Source organism: Symphalangus syndactylus, chromosome 3 (assembly GCF_028878055.3).
Source record: "Symphalangus syndactylus isolate Jambi chromosome 3, NHGRI_mSymSyn1-v2.1_pri, whole genome shotgun sequence".
NCBI lineage: Eukaryota > Metazoa > Chordata > Mammalia > Primates > Hylobatidae > Symphalangus > Symphalangus syndactylus.
Window position 1 is genome coordinate 151,173,776 of NC_072425.2, and position 13,968 is coordinate 151,187,743.

Sequence of the window (13,968 nt, forward strand, 5' to 3'; positions counted from 1 at the left end):
GAACATCACACTCTGGGGCCTGTCGTGGGGTAGGGGGAGGGGGGAGGGATAGCATTAGGAGATATACCTAATGTAAATGATGAGTTAATGGGTGCAGCACACCAACATGGCACATGTATACATATGTAACAAACCTGCACGTTGTGCACATGTACCCTAGAACTTAAAGTATTAAAAAAAAAACTCCGACAGTCCAGTCCCAGAACCCACATTGTCAATTACTACTCTGTAAAAGATTCATTTGTTGAGATTCATTGAGTAAAACATTTATGATCCCTTAATATATGCCAATTACTGTGCTAGGTACTGAAGATTCAAGGTGACCGAGATGCTAGCCCTTGGGTTCAAGTGATCCCTCTCCCAGAGTGCACTGGACTGGACTGCTCTGTTGATGACCTTGCTGGGTATTACTTGGGGCCCACTCCAGGCCCTAGCCCATCACACAGAAGGCAGCATATAGAACTTTCTCTTTGGTCTGTGGCTTCAGACCTCAAATGAGACAAGATTTTCATACTCTATTTCATGCTCTACCCCTCCCCATTGATATTGGAGATCATATCCTCTTACAGGACATGAAGGCGGCTATCTTAAATTTGGGCAAGGCAGAACAAGAGCATGTACTCTGGAGTTGCTACCTGAGTTGATCTCCTCCACCTGTACCACTTAGTAGCCATGTGACCTCTGTGTGAGTGAGTTTCCTTATCTATAATTGGGGTAATTGCAGTACCTACCTCATAGGATTGTTGGGAGGAATATGTTAATAAAAGTTCAGTGTTGGTAAGGAACTTGGTGGTTGACACATAGTATATACTGCAGGAAATGTTAGCAAAATATGTGTGTGTCATCGTACATAATTAAGTATATCTGTGTCAGCATATATAATTTATGTAATGAACACACACACATATAGTAGTTTTGTTTAGATATAGTGACTTGAAACCTGCACTTCCATCTCTGATGCCAAGTATACAGCCCATTTTAAATTGCTTTACTGGCTGGGTGCGGTGTCTCATGCCTGTAATCCCAGCACTTTGGGAGGCTGAGACAGGTTTATCACCTGAGGTCGGGAGTTCAAGACCAGCCTGGTTAACATGGTTAAACCCCATCTCTACTAAAAACACAAAAAATGAGCTGGGCGTGGTGGTGCATCCCTGTAATTCCAGCTACTTGGGAGGCTGAGGCAGGAGAATTCCTTGAACCCGGGAGGCAGAGTTGCAGTGAGCCAAGGCCATGCAACCACACTCCATACTGGGCGACAGAGCGAGGCTCTGTCTCAATAAATAAATAAATTGCTTTACCGTAATAAAAGTATTGCCATATGAGATGGGTAGTTTTCACATAGTAGAAGGTATTTCTTTTTTCACGTTTAGAGATCCACTGTCTTCCTTGATTTTAAAAATGTAATTAGTGTGATTATGTAGGTTGTGGTAGGTGGAGAGGCTAGCCTTCAGATTGCTGAGGTGTTTGGATCCTGTGAGCACATTGGGCTTCCATTATAACTGAGTGACATTTGATGTGTAGGTATCTTATTAATTTATGGATCTACAGAAGCTGAAAATGAAATCTTTGTTAATTGAGAGGCATTATCTGAAAAGAACACGGAGATTCCCTTTTTATTGTTTATATGGAGTGAAAGCGCAAATGTTTTTTCTAAGCTTCAGCTTTTTTTTACCTTGTGATTTTAACCATTTTCCTGCTTTCCCATTTTCTTCCTTATTCCTTGGTACATCGTAGGGTGTCATTGTACAGAATTTCAGAAACAGGGTCAAAAACTGAATGGTGAGAAACTCTAATTCTTGTCGTACCATGCAATGATCCTTCCCTAACATTGAATTAATGGTATGAGAAGAAGTAGAGTTTCTTCCTCTTCAATACTAGGATTTTACTGACTCTTTTCTTTTCCCTTATGATTGTGCAGAATGGCAGAAAGTGAATGCCTTGATTTTCACTGGTATTTTTCCATAGTTAAAAGATGAATATTGGGAGGCCAAGGCGGGCGGAACACGAGGTCAGGAGATCGAGACCTGTTGGCTAACATGGTGAAGCCCTGTCTCTACTAAAAAAAAAAAAATTAGGGCATGGTGGCAGGCCAGTAGTCCCAGCTACTTCGGAGGCTGAGGCAGGAGAATGGCGTGAACCCAGGAGGCGAAGCTTGCAGTGAGCCGAGATTGCGCCACTGCACTGCACTCCAGCCTGGGCGACAGAGCGAGACTCTGTCTCAAAACAAAAAAAAAAAAAAAAAAGCTGGATGTGTGTTGGGTATGGTACAGGCATGTAGTGTAGACATAGGAAAGGTAGAGTAAGAACAAAGAATTATCTCAAGGATTCATGTGAGCCATGTATTCTTATACCCTAAGCTTCTCACAGAGAGAGAGAGAATACCTCCATATCTATGTCCAGTTTTGGGAGTCAGGGATTTTGGTACAGAGCTATTGTATCCTTTTCCACCAGATCACTCATTCACATGGCCACACATCAGAGCCCAGTTTTTTAGTTTTGGACTTTTAAAAAAACAATCAAGGTATAATTGACATATAAAGTGCACATATTTAAATTATACAGTATAATTTGATAAAATTTAGCAAATACGTAAAGCTTTGAAACCACTACCACCACCACAACCACAATAGCGAACATATCCAGCAACTCCCAGAATTTTTCTAGCAGACCTACCCACCATCCTCAGAAGTTTCCTAATGCTCCTGTCATCTTTCCCTTCTGCCCTTCCTTCCTCATTCACCCCATCTGCCCTGTCCCCAGGCACCCACTTAGCGATTTTGTCACTAGTTTGGATTTCCTAGAATTTTATATAAATGGAATCATACCATATGTACTCTTCTTGTCTGGCCTTTTTCACTCAGCATAATTATTTTGAGATTCATTTATGTGGCAGCATGCATCAATAATTTATTACTTTTTATTGCTGAATAGTCATATTCCATTTATGGAAATACCACCAGTTGTTTATTTACTGTTGATGGGCATTTGGGTTATTTCCAGTTTTTAAATGCTACAAATAAATATTTGTGTACAAATCTTTGTACAAACATATGATTTCATTCTCTTACATAAGTATGTGGGAGTATAATGACTGAATCAAATAATAGGTCTATCTTTTCATTTTTAATCACGCTTTTCCAAATTGGTTTTACCATTTTACATTCCCACCTGCAGTGGATGGGAAATCTTGTTTTTGATACCCTCACCAACACTAGGTATAGTCAATCTTTTTAGTTTTTGTCATTCTGATAGATGCACAGTGGTATCTTACTGTGGTTTTAATTTGCATTGAGGTGCAAATTAAATGGTGCAAATTAAGTTGAGCATCTTGTATTTATTTTCCATTCGTAAGATCTCTGTTGCAGTTACTCAACTCTGCCATTTTAGAGTGAAAGCAATGTGAGAGGAAAATAAAAACTCAGACCCCAATTCACTCTGCCAAAAGGAAAAAATTAAGCTGAAAGCTGTGTCCTACAAGAAGCTGCCTTTCCATTTGTTCTAAGCAGATAGCTATAGAGAAAAGGTTCAGTATCTCCCAGGTAGCTACTCCATGTTCACCTTATCTTATGTAAAGTATTGATTTACTGAGCACAATATGAATGCATAATTGACTATTCCCCTGCCTGCCCCTTTTCTCTTGCAACATGTGGATTACCATATTCTCCCTTTCCCCTCCAGCCCACTTTTTCCCTTTAAATATTGCAGTCCTCAAAATCATCTTTGAAGAAAGGCACAGACCACTGACCGTTTATGTGATTCCATGTTTTATTCTTCTGGGCATGTCCTTAACCTTGGCAAAGGTCTCAATTGATTGAGACCTGTCTCAGATCTTTTTGGTTTACAGCAGCCATAGATGATAAGTAAATGGATGGACGTGGCTGTGTTCCAATAAAATTTTATTTACAAAAGCAAATAACAAAAAACCAGGCAACAGTTATATTTGGCCTTTGGATTGTAGTTTGCTGATCCCTGATATAAATGTTAATGTCCTCTGCAAATGAAGATACGAAGACAGCTTTACTTCTTCCTAATTTTTTTTTAAGTTCTTTTTTTCATGCCTGGTTGCACTGCTAGAACCTCCAATACAGTGTTGAATAGAAGTGGTGAGAGCAGGCCGGGCATGGTGGCTCACGCCTATAATCCCAGCACTTGGGGAGGCTGAGGTGGGTGGATCACATGAGGCCAGGAGTTTTGAGACCAAACTGGCCAACGTGGTAAAACTCCTTCTCTTCTAAAAATACAAAAATTAGCCTGGGGTGGTGGCTTATGCCTGTAGTCTCAGCTACATGGGAGGCTAAGGCACGAGAATTGCTTGAATTTGGGAGGTGGACGTTGCAGTGAGCCGAGATTGTGCCACTGTACTCCAGCCCGGGAGATAGAATGAGACTCTGTATTAAAGTTAATAGAGCTGGTGAGAGCAGGTATTTTTGTCTGGTTTCTACCAATAATATAATATTACCTATAACTTTTTCATGGATACTGTTTATCAGATTGGGAAACTCCCTCTATTCCTAATTTTTGGCTTAGTTGAACCAGCTTTTGGTTTATTGATTTTCCTCTGTTGTTTTGCTGTTGTCTGTCTCAGGAAGTTCCTTTCTATTCCAAAAGTTTTTTTTATTATGAATGGATGTTGAATTTTGTCGAGTGCTTTTTCTGCACCTGTTGAGAATGTAATATGGTGATATTACATTATTATGATGAATTACATTAACTGATTTTCATATGTTAAACCAACCTTGCATTCCTGGGATAAACCTCAGTTGGTTTGTTTTTGTTTTTTTCCTATACACACAAACAGCCAGAACTTGGTCTTTTTTATGATTGACTTGCTAAGATTTTGTTTGGAATTTTTGCATCTATGTTCACGAGAGAAATTGGCCTGTAGATTTCTTGTAATGCCTCTGGTTTTGATATCAGGGTAATTCTGGCCTCATAGAATACTTTGGGAAATACTTCTTTCTTTTTACTTTGTTGGAAGAGTTTCCTTAGAATTGGTATTTTTTTTTTCTTAAATGTTTGGTAGAATTCACCAGTGATCTGGGCCTGGAGTTTTCTTTGTGGGGAGTTTTTTTTTTTCTTAACTATAAATTATTATTATTATTATTTTTTGAGAAGGAGTCTTGCTCTTTCACCCAGGCTGGAGTGCAGTGGTGCAATCTTGGCTCACTGCAGGCTCTGCCCCCCAGGGTTCACGCCATTCTCCTGCCTCAGCCTCCCACGTATCTGGGACTACAGGCGCCCGCCACCTCGCCCGGCTAATTTTTTGTATTTTTAGTAGAGACGGGGTATCACCGTGTTAGCCAGGATGGTCTCGATCTCCTGACGTCATGATCTGCCCACCTCGGCCTCCCAAAGTGCTGGGATTACAGGTGTGAGCCACAGCGCCCGGCCTAACTATAAATTATTTTTTAAAAGTAGATGTAAGGCTATTCAGGCCACTTATTTCTTCTTGAGTGAGCTTTGGTAGTTGTGTCTTTCAAGAAATTTGTTTATTTCATCCAAGTTGTGAAATGTTTAAGCATAAAGTTGTTCATAATATTTTCTTATCATTCTTTTAATGTGTTTATAGTCACCTATCTTATTCCTGGCATTGTTAATTTCTTTTCTCTATTGTTCCCAATTAGTCTAGTAGAGGTTTATTAATTTTACTGATCTTTTCAAAGAAACAGCTTTTGGGCTTACTGGTTTTTTCTGTTGTTTTTGTTTTCTGAAGTCTCATGATTTCTGTTTTGATCTTTATTATTTCCTTTATTCTGCTTACTTTGAATATAATGTGTTCTTTTTCTGATTTCTTTTTTCTTTTCTATTTATTTATTTATTTAGAGACAAGGTCTTTCTCTATCGCTTAGCTGGAGTGTCATGGCATAATCTTGGCTCACTGTAGCCTCAATTTCCTGGGACCAAGCAATTCTCCTGCCTCAATGTCCCAAGTAGCTGGGACTACAGGCATCTACCACCATGCCTGGCTCATTTTTTAATTTTTTGTAGAGATGGGGACTTGCTATGTTGCCCAGGCTCTTTTTCTAATTTCATAAAGTAGATGATGAGGTCACTGATTTCAGACCTTTCTTCTTTTCGAATCTAGGTCTTTCATGCTGTAGATTTCACCCTAGTTACTGCTTTAGTGGCCTACTCTTAATTCTGATGTCATGTTTTTATTTTCATTCACTTCAAAACACTTTATTTTTTTTGACTTTTTATTTTTTATTTTTATATTTTTTTTATTATACTTTTAAGTTCTAGGGTACATATGCACAATGTGCAGGTTTGTTACACATGTATACATGTGCCATGTTGGTGTGCTGCACCCATTAACTCCTCATTTAACATTAGGTATATCTCCTAATGCTATCCCTCCCCCCTCTCCCCACCCCACAACAGGCCCCGGAGTGTGATGTTCCCCTTCCTGTGTCCAAGTGTTCTCATTGTTCAATTCCCACCTATGAGTGAGAACATGTGGTGTTTGGTTTTTTTGTCCTTGCGATAGTTTGCTGAGAATGATGGTTTCCAGCTTCATCCATGTCCCTACAGAGGACATGAACTCATTTTTTTTGGTTGCATAGTATTTCATGGTGTATATGTGCCACATTTTCTTAATCCAGTCTATCATTGTTGGACATTTGGGTTGGTTCCAAGTCTTTGCTATTGTGAATAGTGCTGCAGTAAACATACATGTGCATGTGTCTTTATAGCAGCATGATTTATAATCCTTGAGTATATACCCAGTAATGGGATGGCTGGGTCAAATGGTAGTTCTAGTTCTAGATCCCTGAGGAATCACCACACTGTCTTCCACAATGGTTGAACTAGTTTACAGTCCCACCAACAGTGTAAAAGTGTTCCTATTTCTCCACATCCTCTCCAGCACCTGTTGTTTCCTGACTTTTTAATGATGGCCATTCTAACTGGTGTGAGATGGTATCTCATTGTGGTTTTGATTTGCATTTTGCTGATGGCCAGTGATGATGAACATTTTTGCATGTGTTTTTTGGCTGCATAAATGTCTTCTTTTGAGAAGTGTCTGTTCATGTCCTTCACCCACTTTTTGATGGGGTTGTTTGTTTTTTTCTTGTAAATTTGTTTGAGTTCATTGTAGATTCTGGATACTAGCCCTTTGTCAGATGAGTAGGTTGCAAAAATTTTCTCCCATTCTGTAGGTTGCCTGTTCACTCTGATGGTAGTTTCTTTTGCTGTGCAGAAGCTCTTTAGTTTAGTTAGATCCCATTTGTCAAATTTGGCTTTTGTTGCCATTGCTTTTGGTGTTTTAGACATGAAGTCCTTGCCCATGCCTATGTCCTGAATGGTATTGCCTAGGTTTTCTTCTAGGGTTTGTATGGTTTTAGGTCTAACATGTAAGTCTTTAATCCATCTTGAATTAATTTTTGTATAAGGTGTAAGGAAGAGATCCAGTTTCAGCTTTCTACATATGGCTAGCCAGTTTTCCCAGCACCATTTATTAAATAGGGAATCCTTTCCCCATTTCTTGTTTTTGTCAGGTTTGTCAAAGATCAGATGGTTGTAGATGTGTGGTATTATTTCTGAGGGCTCTGTTCTGTTCCATTGGTCTATATCTCTGTTTTGGTACTAGTACCATGCTAAAACACTTTATAATTTCCCTTTTGATTTCTTCTTTGACTTACAGATTATTGAGAAATGTGTTAGTTTCCAAACATTAGGATTGTCCAGATGCCTTTCTGTACTGATCTCTATTTTAATTTCACTGTGGTCAGAAAACAAACTTTGTATGACTTGAATCTTTTAAAATGTATCGTGATTTGTTCTATGGCTTGGAATATGGTCTACCTTGGTAAATGTCCCATTTGCACTTGTCAAAAATATGTATTCTCCTGTCTTTGGGTAAGGTGTTCTATAAATGTGAAGTAGGTCAAGTCAGTCAATAGAATTTTAAAAAATCAGCATTCTTACTGATTTTCTGTCCGCTTGTTCTGCTATTGAGAGAAGTGTTGAAATCTCCAACAAAAAAATTTGTTTATAATTTACAAAAAAGGTTTTGTTTATTTCTCCTTGCATTTCTTTTCAGTTTTTGCGTAATATATTTTGAAGCTCTGTTACTAGGTACATACATGTTTAGAATTCTTATGTTCTTTTGATGACCTCTGTATCAATTTTTAAATTTATTTTTATGAAATGACTTCCTTTATCATTATGAACTAACCTTTTTTAACTGTGGTAATATTCTTTGCTCTGAAATATACTTTGATACTAATACAGCCACTCCACTTTTCTTTTGGCTAGTATTAACATAGTATATCTTTTTTCATCCTTTTATTTTGAAGCTTTGTATCTTTATATTTAACGTTGCCTTGCTTTTTTAGGAGAAAATCTAATCTAACAATATCTGCCATTTAATTGGGATGTTTAGACTATTTACATTGTGTTTACTAATATAGTTAGGTGTAAGTCTTTTCTCTTGCATTTGTTTTCCTTTGTTTCATCTGTTCTTTGTTCTCCTTTTGTTCTTTTTATGCCTTCTTTTCTATTGGGAACTCTATTTTGTCTTTTTTGTTGGTTTATTAGCTATAACTCATGACCTTGATATATTTAAAGAGTAGTGGTTAGGTGTTTTGCAGAAAGTCTTCAATTTGAGTTTATCTGATGTTTTCTCATGATTAGACTTGGTTTATAGATTGGGGGAGGGGGTCAGGTGCTGTGCGGCTAATGCCTGTAATCCCAGCACTTTTGGAGAATGAGGTGGGAAGATTACTTGAGCCCAGGACTTTGAGACCAGCCTGGGTAACATGTGAGATCCTGTCTCTTAAAAAAAAAGAAAAAAAAAATTAGCAAGGCATAGTGGCACACACCTGTAGTCCCAGCTACTCAGAAGGCCAAGGTGGGAAGATGGTTTGAGTCCAGGAGTTTGAGGCTGCAGTAAGCCATGATTGCACCACTACATTCAAGCCTGGGTGACAGAATGAGACCGTGTCTCAAAATAAATAAATAAATAAAAAATTGGAGGAGGGGATAGATACCATAAAAGTGCAGTGCCCTTCTCATCATATCAAAGGGTATATAATATCATCATGACATGTTGCTGGTATTGCTACCCTGATCACTAGGTTTAGGTAGTGTCTGCAAGGTTTCTCCACTGTAAAGTTACTATGTTTCTTTTTCCCTTTCTATGTTTTGGGAGTTCAGCCCACACTCAAGGCGATGGGAATTAAGCTTCACTTCCTGGAGGGAGGAGAATCAGAGAATTTGTGGATGTATGCTAAAACTACCACAATAATTAATAAATATTTTGGTGGATCAGATATTATGAGGCTATTCAAGTATTCTGATAAAGTTTTTCCATGAATTTTGGCAGTCATTAGTGGATGTTTCCTACAGCAGTTATTACTATTTTGTTCTAATGATTATTTCCTATTTCCCTTATTCTTTCTACATTTGTTCACTGTAATTCTCCTGTAAAGAAAATTTGGCCTCTGTCTCTCATTTATTTGCCTATTCATCATTTATGCATATTAATGTGGATTTATGGGTATTGTATTCTTTGTATTATAATCCAATAGTATCATTATTTTTTTTTTCTTAAAATCTTCCAGCATTGGCCACTGCAAGCTCTTTCAGGTGGCTGGGATTTTTTGTTGTTTGTTTTTTAGCACTTTCTTACTTTCTGACACTACAGGGTGCTCCAGGCTTGTCTTGTATTTTCCCTGTCCTAGAATCAGCCATTTTTCAGGGAGCCCTGATTCCTTTTACTAGAGAATGGTATATAGGAAACTAGACCTGGGTACTAGAGATGCTTTTGGTCATCAGGTATCACTGCTTCTAGGCTCTCGGTGGACAAGGCTAGGAGATACGTGTATTTATATCCATGTGTACACACATATGTATACTATTTCTCTATTTGTATCTATGTTAAAATAAACGTTAGTTTATACTGGTATCTCTGACTCAAATTCAGCACTACACGGTTAATTCTAGCATTTTCCCCTTGCGTATTCATTCTTTGACGGTGAGAAACTTGGCTGTCATTACCTACAACGTATTTATAGTTTTTTGTTTAACCAAGACAAGGATATCTGCTCACACCATTTCTACTCTACACCATATTGGAGGTTCTAGCCAATACAACCAGGCATGAAAAAGAAACTTAAAAAAAATCCATGGCCGGGCATGGTGGCTCATGCCTGTCATCCCAGCACTTTGGGAGGCTGAGGTGGGTGGATCTTCTGAGGTCAGGAGTTTGAGACCAGCCTGTTTGACATCGTGAAACCCTGTCTCTACTAAAACTACAAAAATAAATAAATAAGTAAATAAAATAACCGGGGGTGGGGGTGGGCACCTGTAATCCCAGCTACTCGGGAGGCTGAGGCAGGAGAATCGCTTGAACCCAGGAGGCAGAGGTTGCACTGAGCTGAGATCGCACCATTGCACTCCAGCCTGGGTGACAAGAGCAAAAAACTCCATCTAAAAAAAAGAAAAATAATCCAAATTGGAGGGGAAGAAGTAAAGCTGTCTTGATGTCTTCCCTTATTAGAGAGAACTACTTAGTAGTTTGCAGTCTGTTCTACCTCAGGAGAGACTGCACTAAAACTAATGTGAACATCTCAAAATTTAACTGTTTTGTAAAGACCACCACCCCTTCCACTTTCCTTCAGCATCCCAGTTACCATTGGAATATTTTATAGCATATTTATTTTTCCTTTAACATGTTAAACCTAAAGCTCAGGTTTTGCAGCTTGAATATGTTTCCTCTTGTTGATATGACAGTGGGATATGACAGTGGAGTAAAACAAAGCAAACAAATAACTGGTCCCTATCTTCCATGCAGTGGTCTTTGATAGGTGAAATTCCCTTATGTTTTCAAGTTCGGTTAGCTCATCCATTCAGATTCTGAAGAAGGGTGATCACTCTTGCACTGTCTTCAAGTTAACAGCGAAGGCTAGTTCCATGCACCTCCAAAGGGTACTGTGAGCCCTAAAGAGGCTATGCTGGATGGGGGTTAATTCAGAATGTCTGCAGTTGGAATGCAGGTGTAACTTTGAATTATTTTTCTGTAGCATATGAGAGCACACATTCCTCTCTTGGAATTCTGATACCAGAATCTGTAATCACATGCAAATAGTGTTTATGGGACTGGGCTCACACATAAAGTAGCTTCATGCCAAGGTCTTATGCTCAGGGCAAATGTTAGGGATAATGTATTTCCAAATGAGTTATTTTACTGAACAAGAATATGCCTTGACACATGTTCTGTGTTTAGTCATACACATTTGTCATGCCTCAGTACCTCTAAGATGGGTCTCATGGCAACAGGCAGGAGGATTTTATGTGTTCATCTGTGCTTTAGAGCCAAGAATATTTTACAATTGGTCTGACTGGTCTGCAGTTAGAAAAAGTGACAGTGCCAGGCTCATGCAAAGATGGTGACCCTCCCTCCACCCATCATTTTTATATTTCCATTATTTCAGTGTAGAACTGAGCCCATGGTGAGTCAAGCCAAGTGCCATACAGTTCCATCTCCATTGCACAGGTTCTCACTGAGTTACTGAAAACACTGGGAAGTCATTGCACCACTACAATAGAAGTGGTGCTGTCATTCAGGCTATTCTCACTTCCTCCTCTCTGTCCTCTCTTTGTCCTCCGGCTTCCCCCTGCCTATGTCCCACCAAACCCAACCTTGTCTGCTCTGCTGCCTTCACCCTGCCTTTACTCTTCCTCCTCTCTCCCTGCCACTACTGCTTTTTTGATATTTTATCCATGTTTTTACTTGGTGGTTTGATGGTGAAAGTGTATATAAGACCCAGCCATTCCCTTTCTCTTTTGTCTTTCCTCATAGCTTCGATTAACATGGCAATGATTTCCTCCCCATGATAATCCTGGACTTTCCACTTATACTTTAAAAGCCTTTCAATTGCAGATGGGAGGGGGGTTGGTTAACGGTCTTTCCAGGGTAGCCGTTTCTTCAAACACTTGTATTTAAGGTGGCTGCTAGGTGGAGTTTTACTCTGGTGTTATCTGACTGGATTAATGAGATTTGTGCTCAAGAAATCTTTTTTTTGATACAGAGTCTTGCTTTTGTTGCTCAGGCTGGAATGCAGTGGCACGATCTCGACTCACTGCAGCCTTTCCTCCTGGGGTCAAGCAAGCACGTCGGCTAATTTTTGTATTTTTTTTTAGTAGAGACAGGGTTCTGCCATGTTGGCCAGGCTGGTCTCAAACTCCTGATCTCAAGTGATCTACCCTCCTCGGCCTCCCAAAGTGCTGGGATCACAGGCATGAGCCAGCACGACTGGCAAGAAATGTTTGATGGTTTGGGTTTGGAAATGATAGAATCAAATAGAAAGAAAACCTTGTATACTCAAAGAAATAGCATGTGCTTTGAGGTCTTCCTGCTGGCTTAACCCTGGGGTTTTACATGGTACTGCTCTGACTCAGCTTTTAGGATCGCCACTGGAAGAGCTTTTCATAGAATATCTATACAGTGAAATGACTTAATATTTTTCTTTTAAGAAGTGCCATTGCCAGAGTATTAGTATTTAGGGTTCTCCAGAGAAACAGAACCATTAGGAGATAGAGAGCTAGAGATGTATTATAAGGAATTGACTCACACAATTAAGAAAGCTGGTGAGTTCAGAATCTGCAGTATGCGCTAGCAGGCTGGAGACCCAGGAGAGTTGATGATGCCAGTGAAGTCTGCAGGGCAGTCTGCTGGGGAAGTTTCCTCTTGGAGAGGAGGCCAGTCTTTGTGTTTTATTTAAATACTCAGGTGAGACCCGCCCTCATTATGGAGGGCAGTCTGCTTTACCAAAAGTTCACAAATTTAAATGTTAATCTCATCTATAAAACCCTCCAAGTTGACACATAAAATTAACCATCACAGCCGGGTTTATTTGGAATTCCATGATACTTGGTTGGGTCTTTTTATACTTTTATTTTCAATGGTCTGTTTTGTATATAACCATTTAGTTAAGCCAGGTCACAAAATATAACTGGGACTTCAGCTGGCTGTGCTCTTGTCAGGACCCATATTTGATCGATTTACTATATATTCTTTGCTGTGTGTATGGGTAAGTGGGTCTGTAAAATGCTGATGTGTGTTCTTTATCCACCCCCCACCCCCTACTTTCTCTTAAATTCCTTAAAAAATTGGTTAAGGAACTAAGACATTGTTGCAAAGATGCTATTTTATGGGATATATACTTCTCTAAGGTAGACTCTGCTAAGCAGCAGTACAGCAGTGGTCTGCTGTGAAGGGTAAACACGTAGCCTTTCTCCACTAGAAAGCCTGCACCGCCGTTGTATGTTTAGGCCTGAGCCTCAGCGGCTAGTGCAGCCTCGCAGTAGTGCATGCTGACGTGAGTCCTGGTCAAGGAAAAGTGTCTTTTTGAGCAAGAGACAAAGTGGACAGAATGCCAGCAAGCTAAATATAACTCTTTAGAGAGCCAGACATGCATAAACTAGTTCTTAGTGAGCAACACATCAGATTCAGAGTGGAAACATTTTCTAAAAGAACTTCTTTTCCTTCTTGGCTTACTGCAGTGAGTATAAACCCAAATTAATTTAATTTTTCGTGGAAAGCTAAGACAACCATTGATTTTTCTCTCTTAGCATCTCTGCAGTTAAATGTTAGTAGCCATTGTTCATGTTGGAAGCCTCCTGTCTCCCAGCGCCCCAGCATTCTGTTCATGAGTCAAGAGGCCTGCTCTGGTATTCCGATGAGTTTTGCTCCCACAAGGGAAGAGGACAGGGAGTTTGCACGTTCAGACCTTGACGAATCTGGGAGTTCAGTTTTTCATGGACCCTCACTCTGCTTCAGGATGCTCACACCATTATGCGAAAACTCTTAGAAAAATCCATCAAAATGGGCCAGCCACTATGGAATCAGGAAATTTGTGGGCTGAGACTAACATTACCTCAACATCTGTTATGGCTTAAATGTATTGTTTTAATAATATTTTATATTATTAGTTCTTTTTGCCTGAAGCTGTAGAAGCATTTTAT

General features: G+C 39.4%; 1 protein-coding gene across 1 annotated transcript in view; it reads left to right on the top strand.

Moving 5' to 3' along the window:
- JAM3 (junctional adhesion molecule 3) overlaps window positions 1-13,968 on the top strand; it is an 80,464-nt gene that overhangs the window by 35,711 nt on the left and 30,785 nt on the right.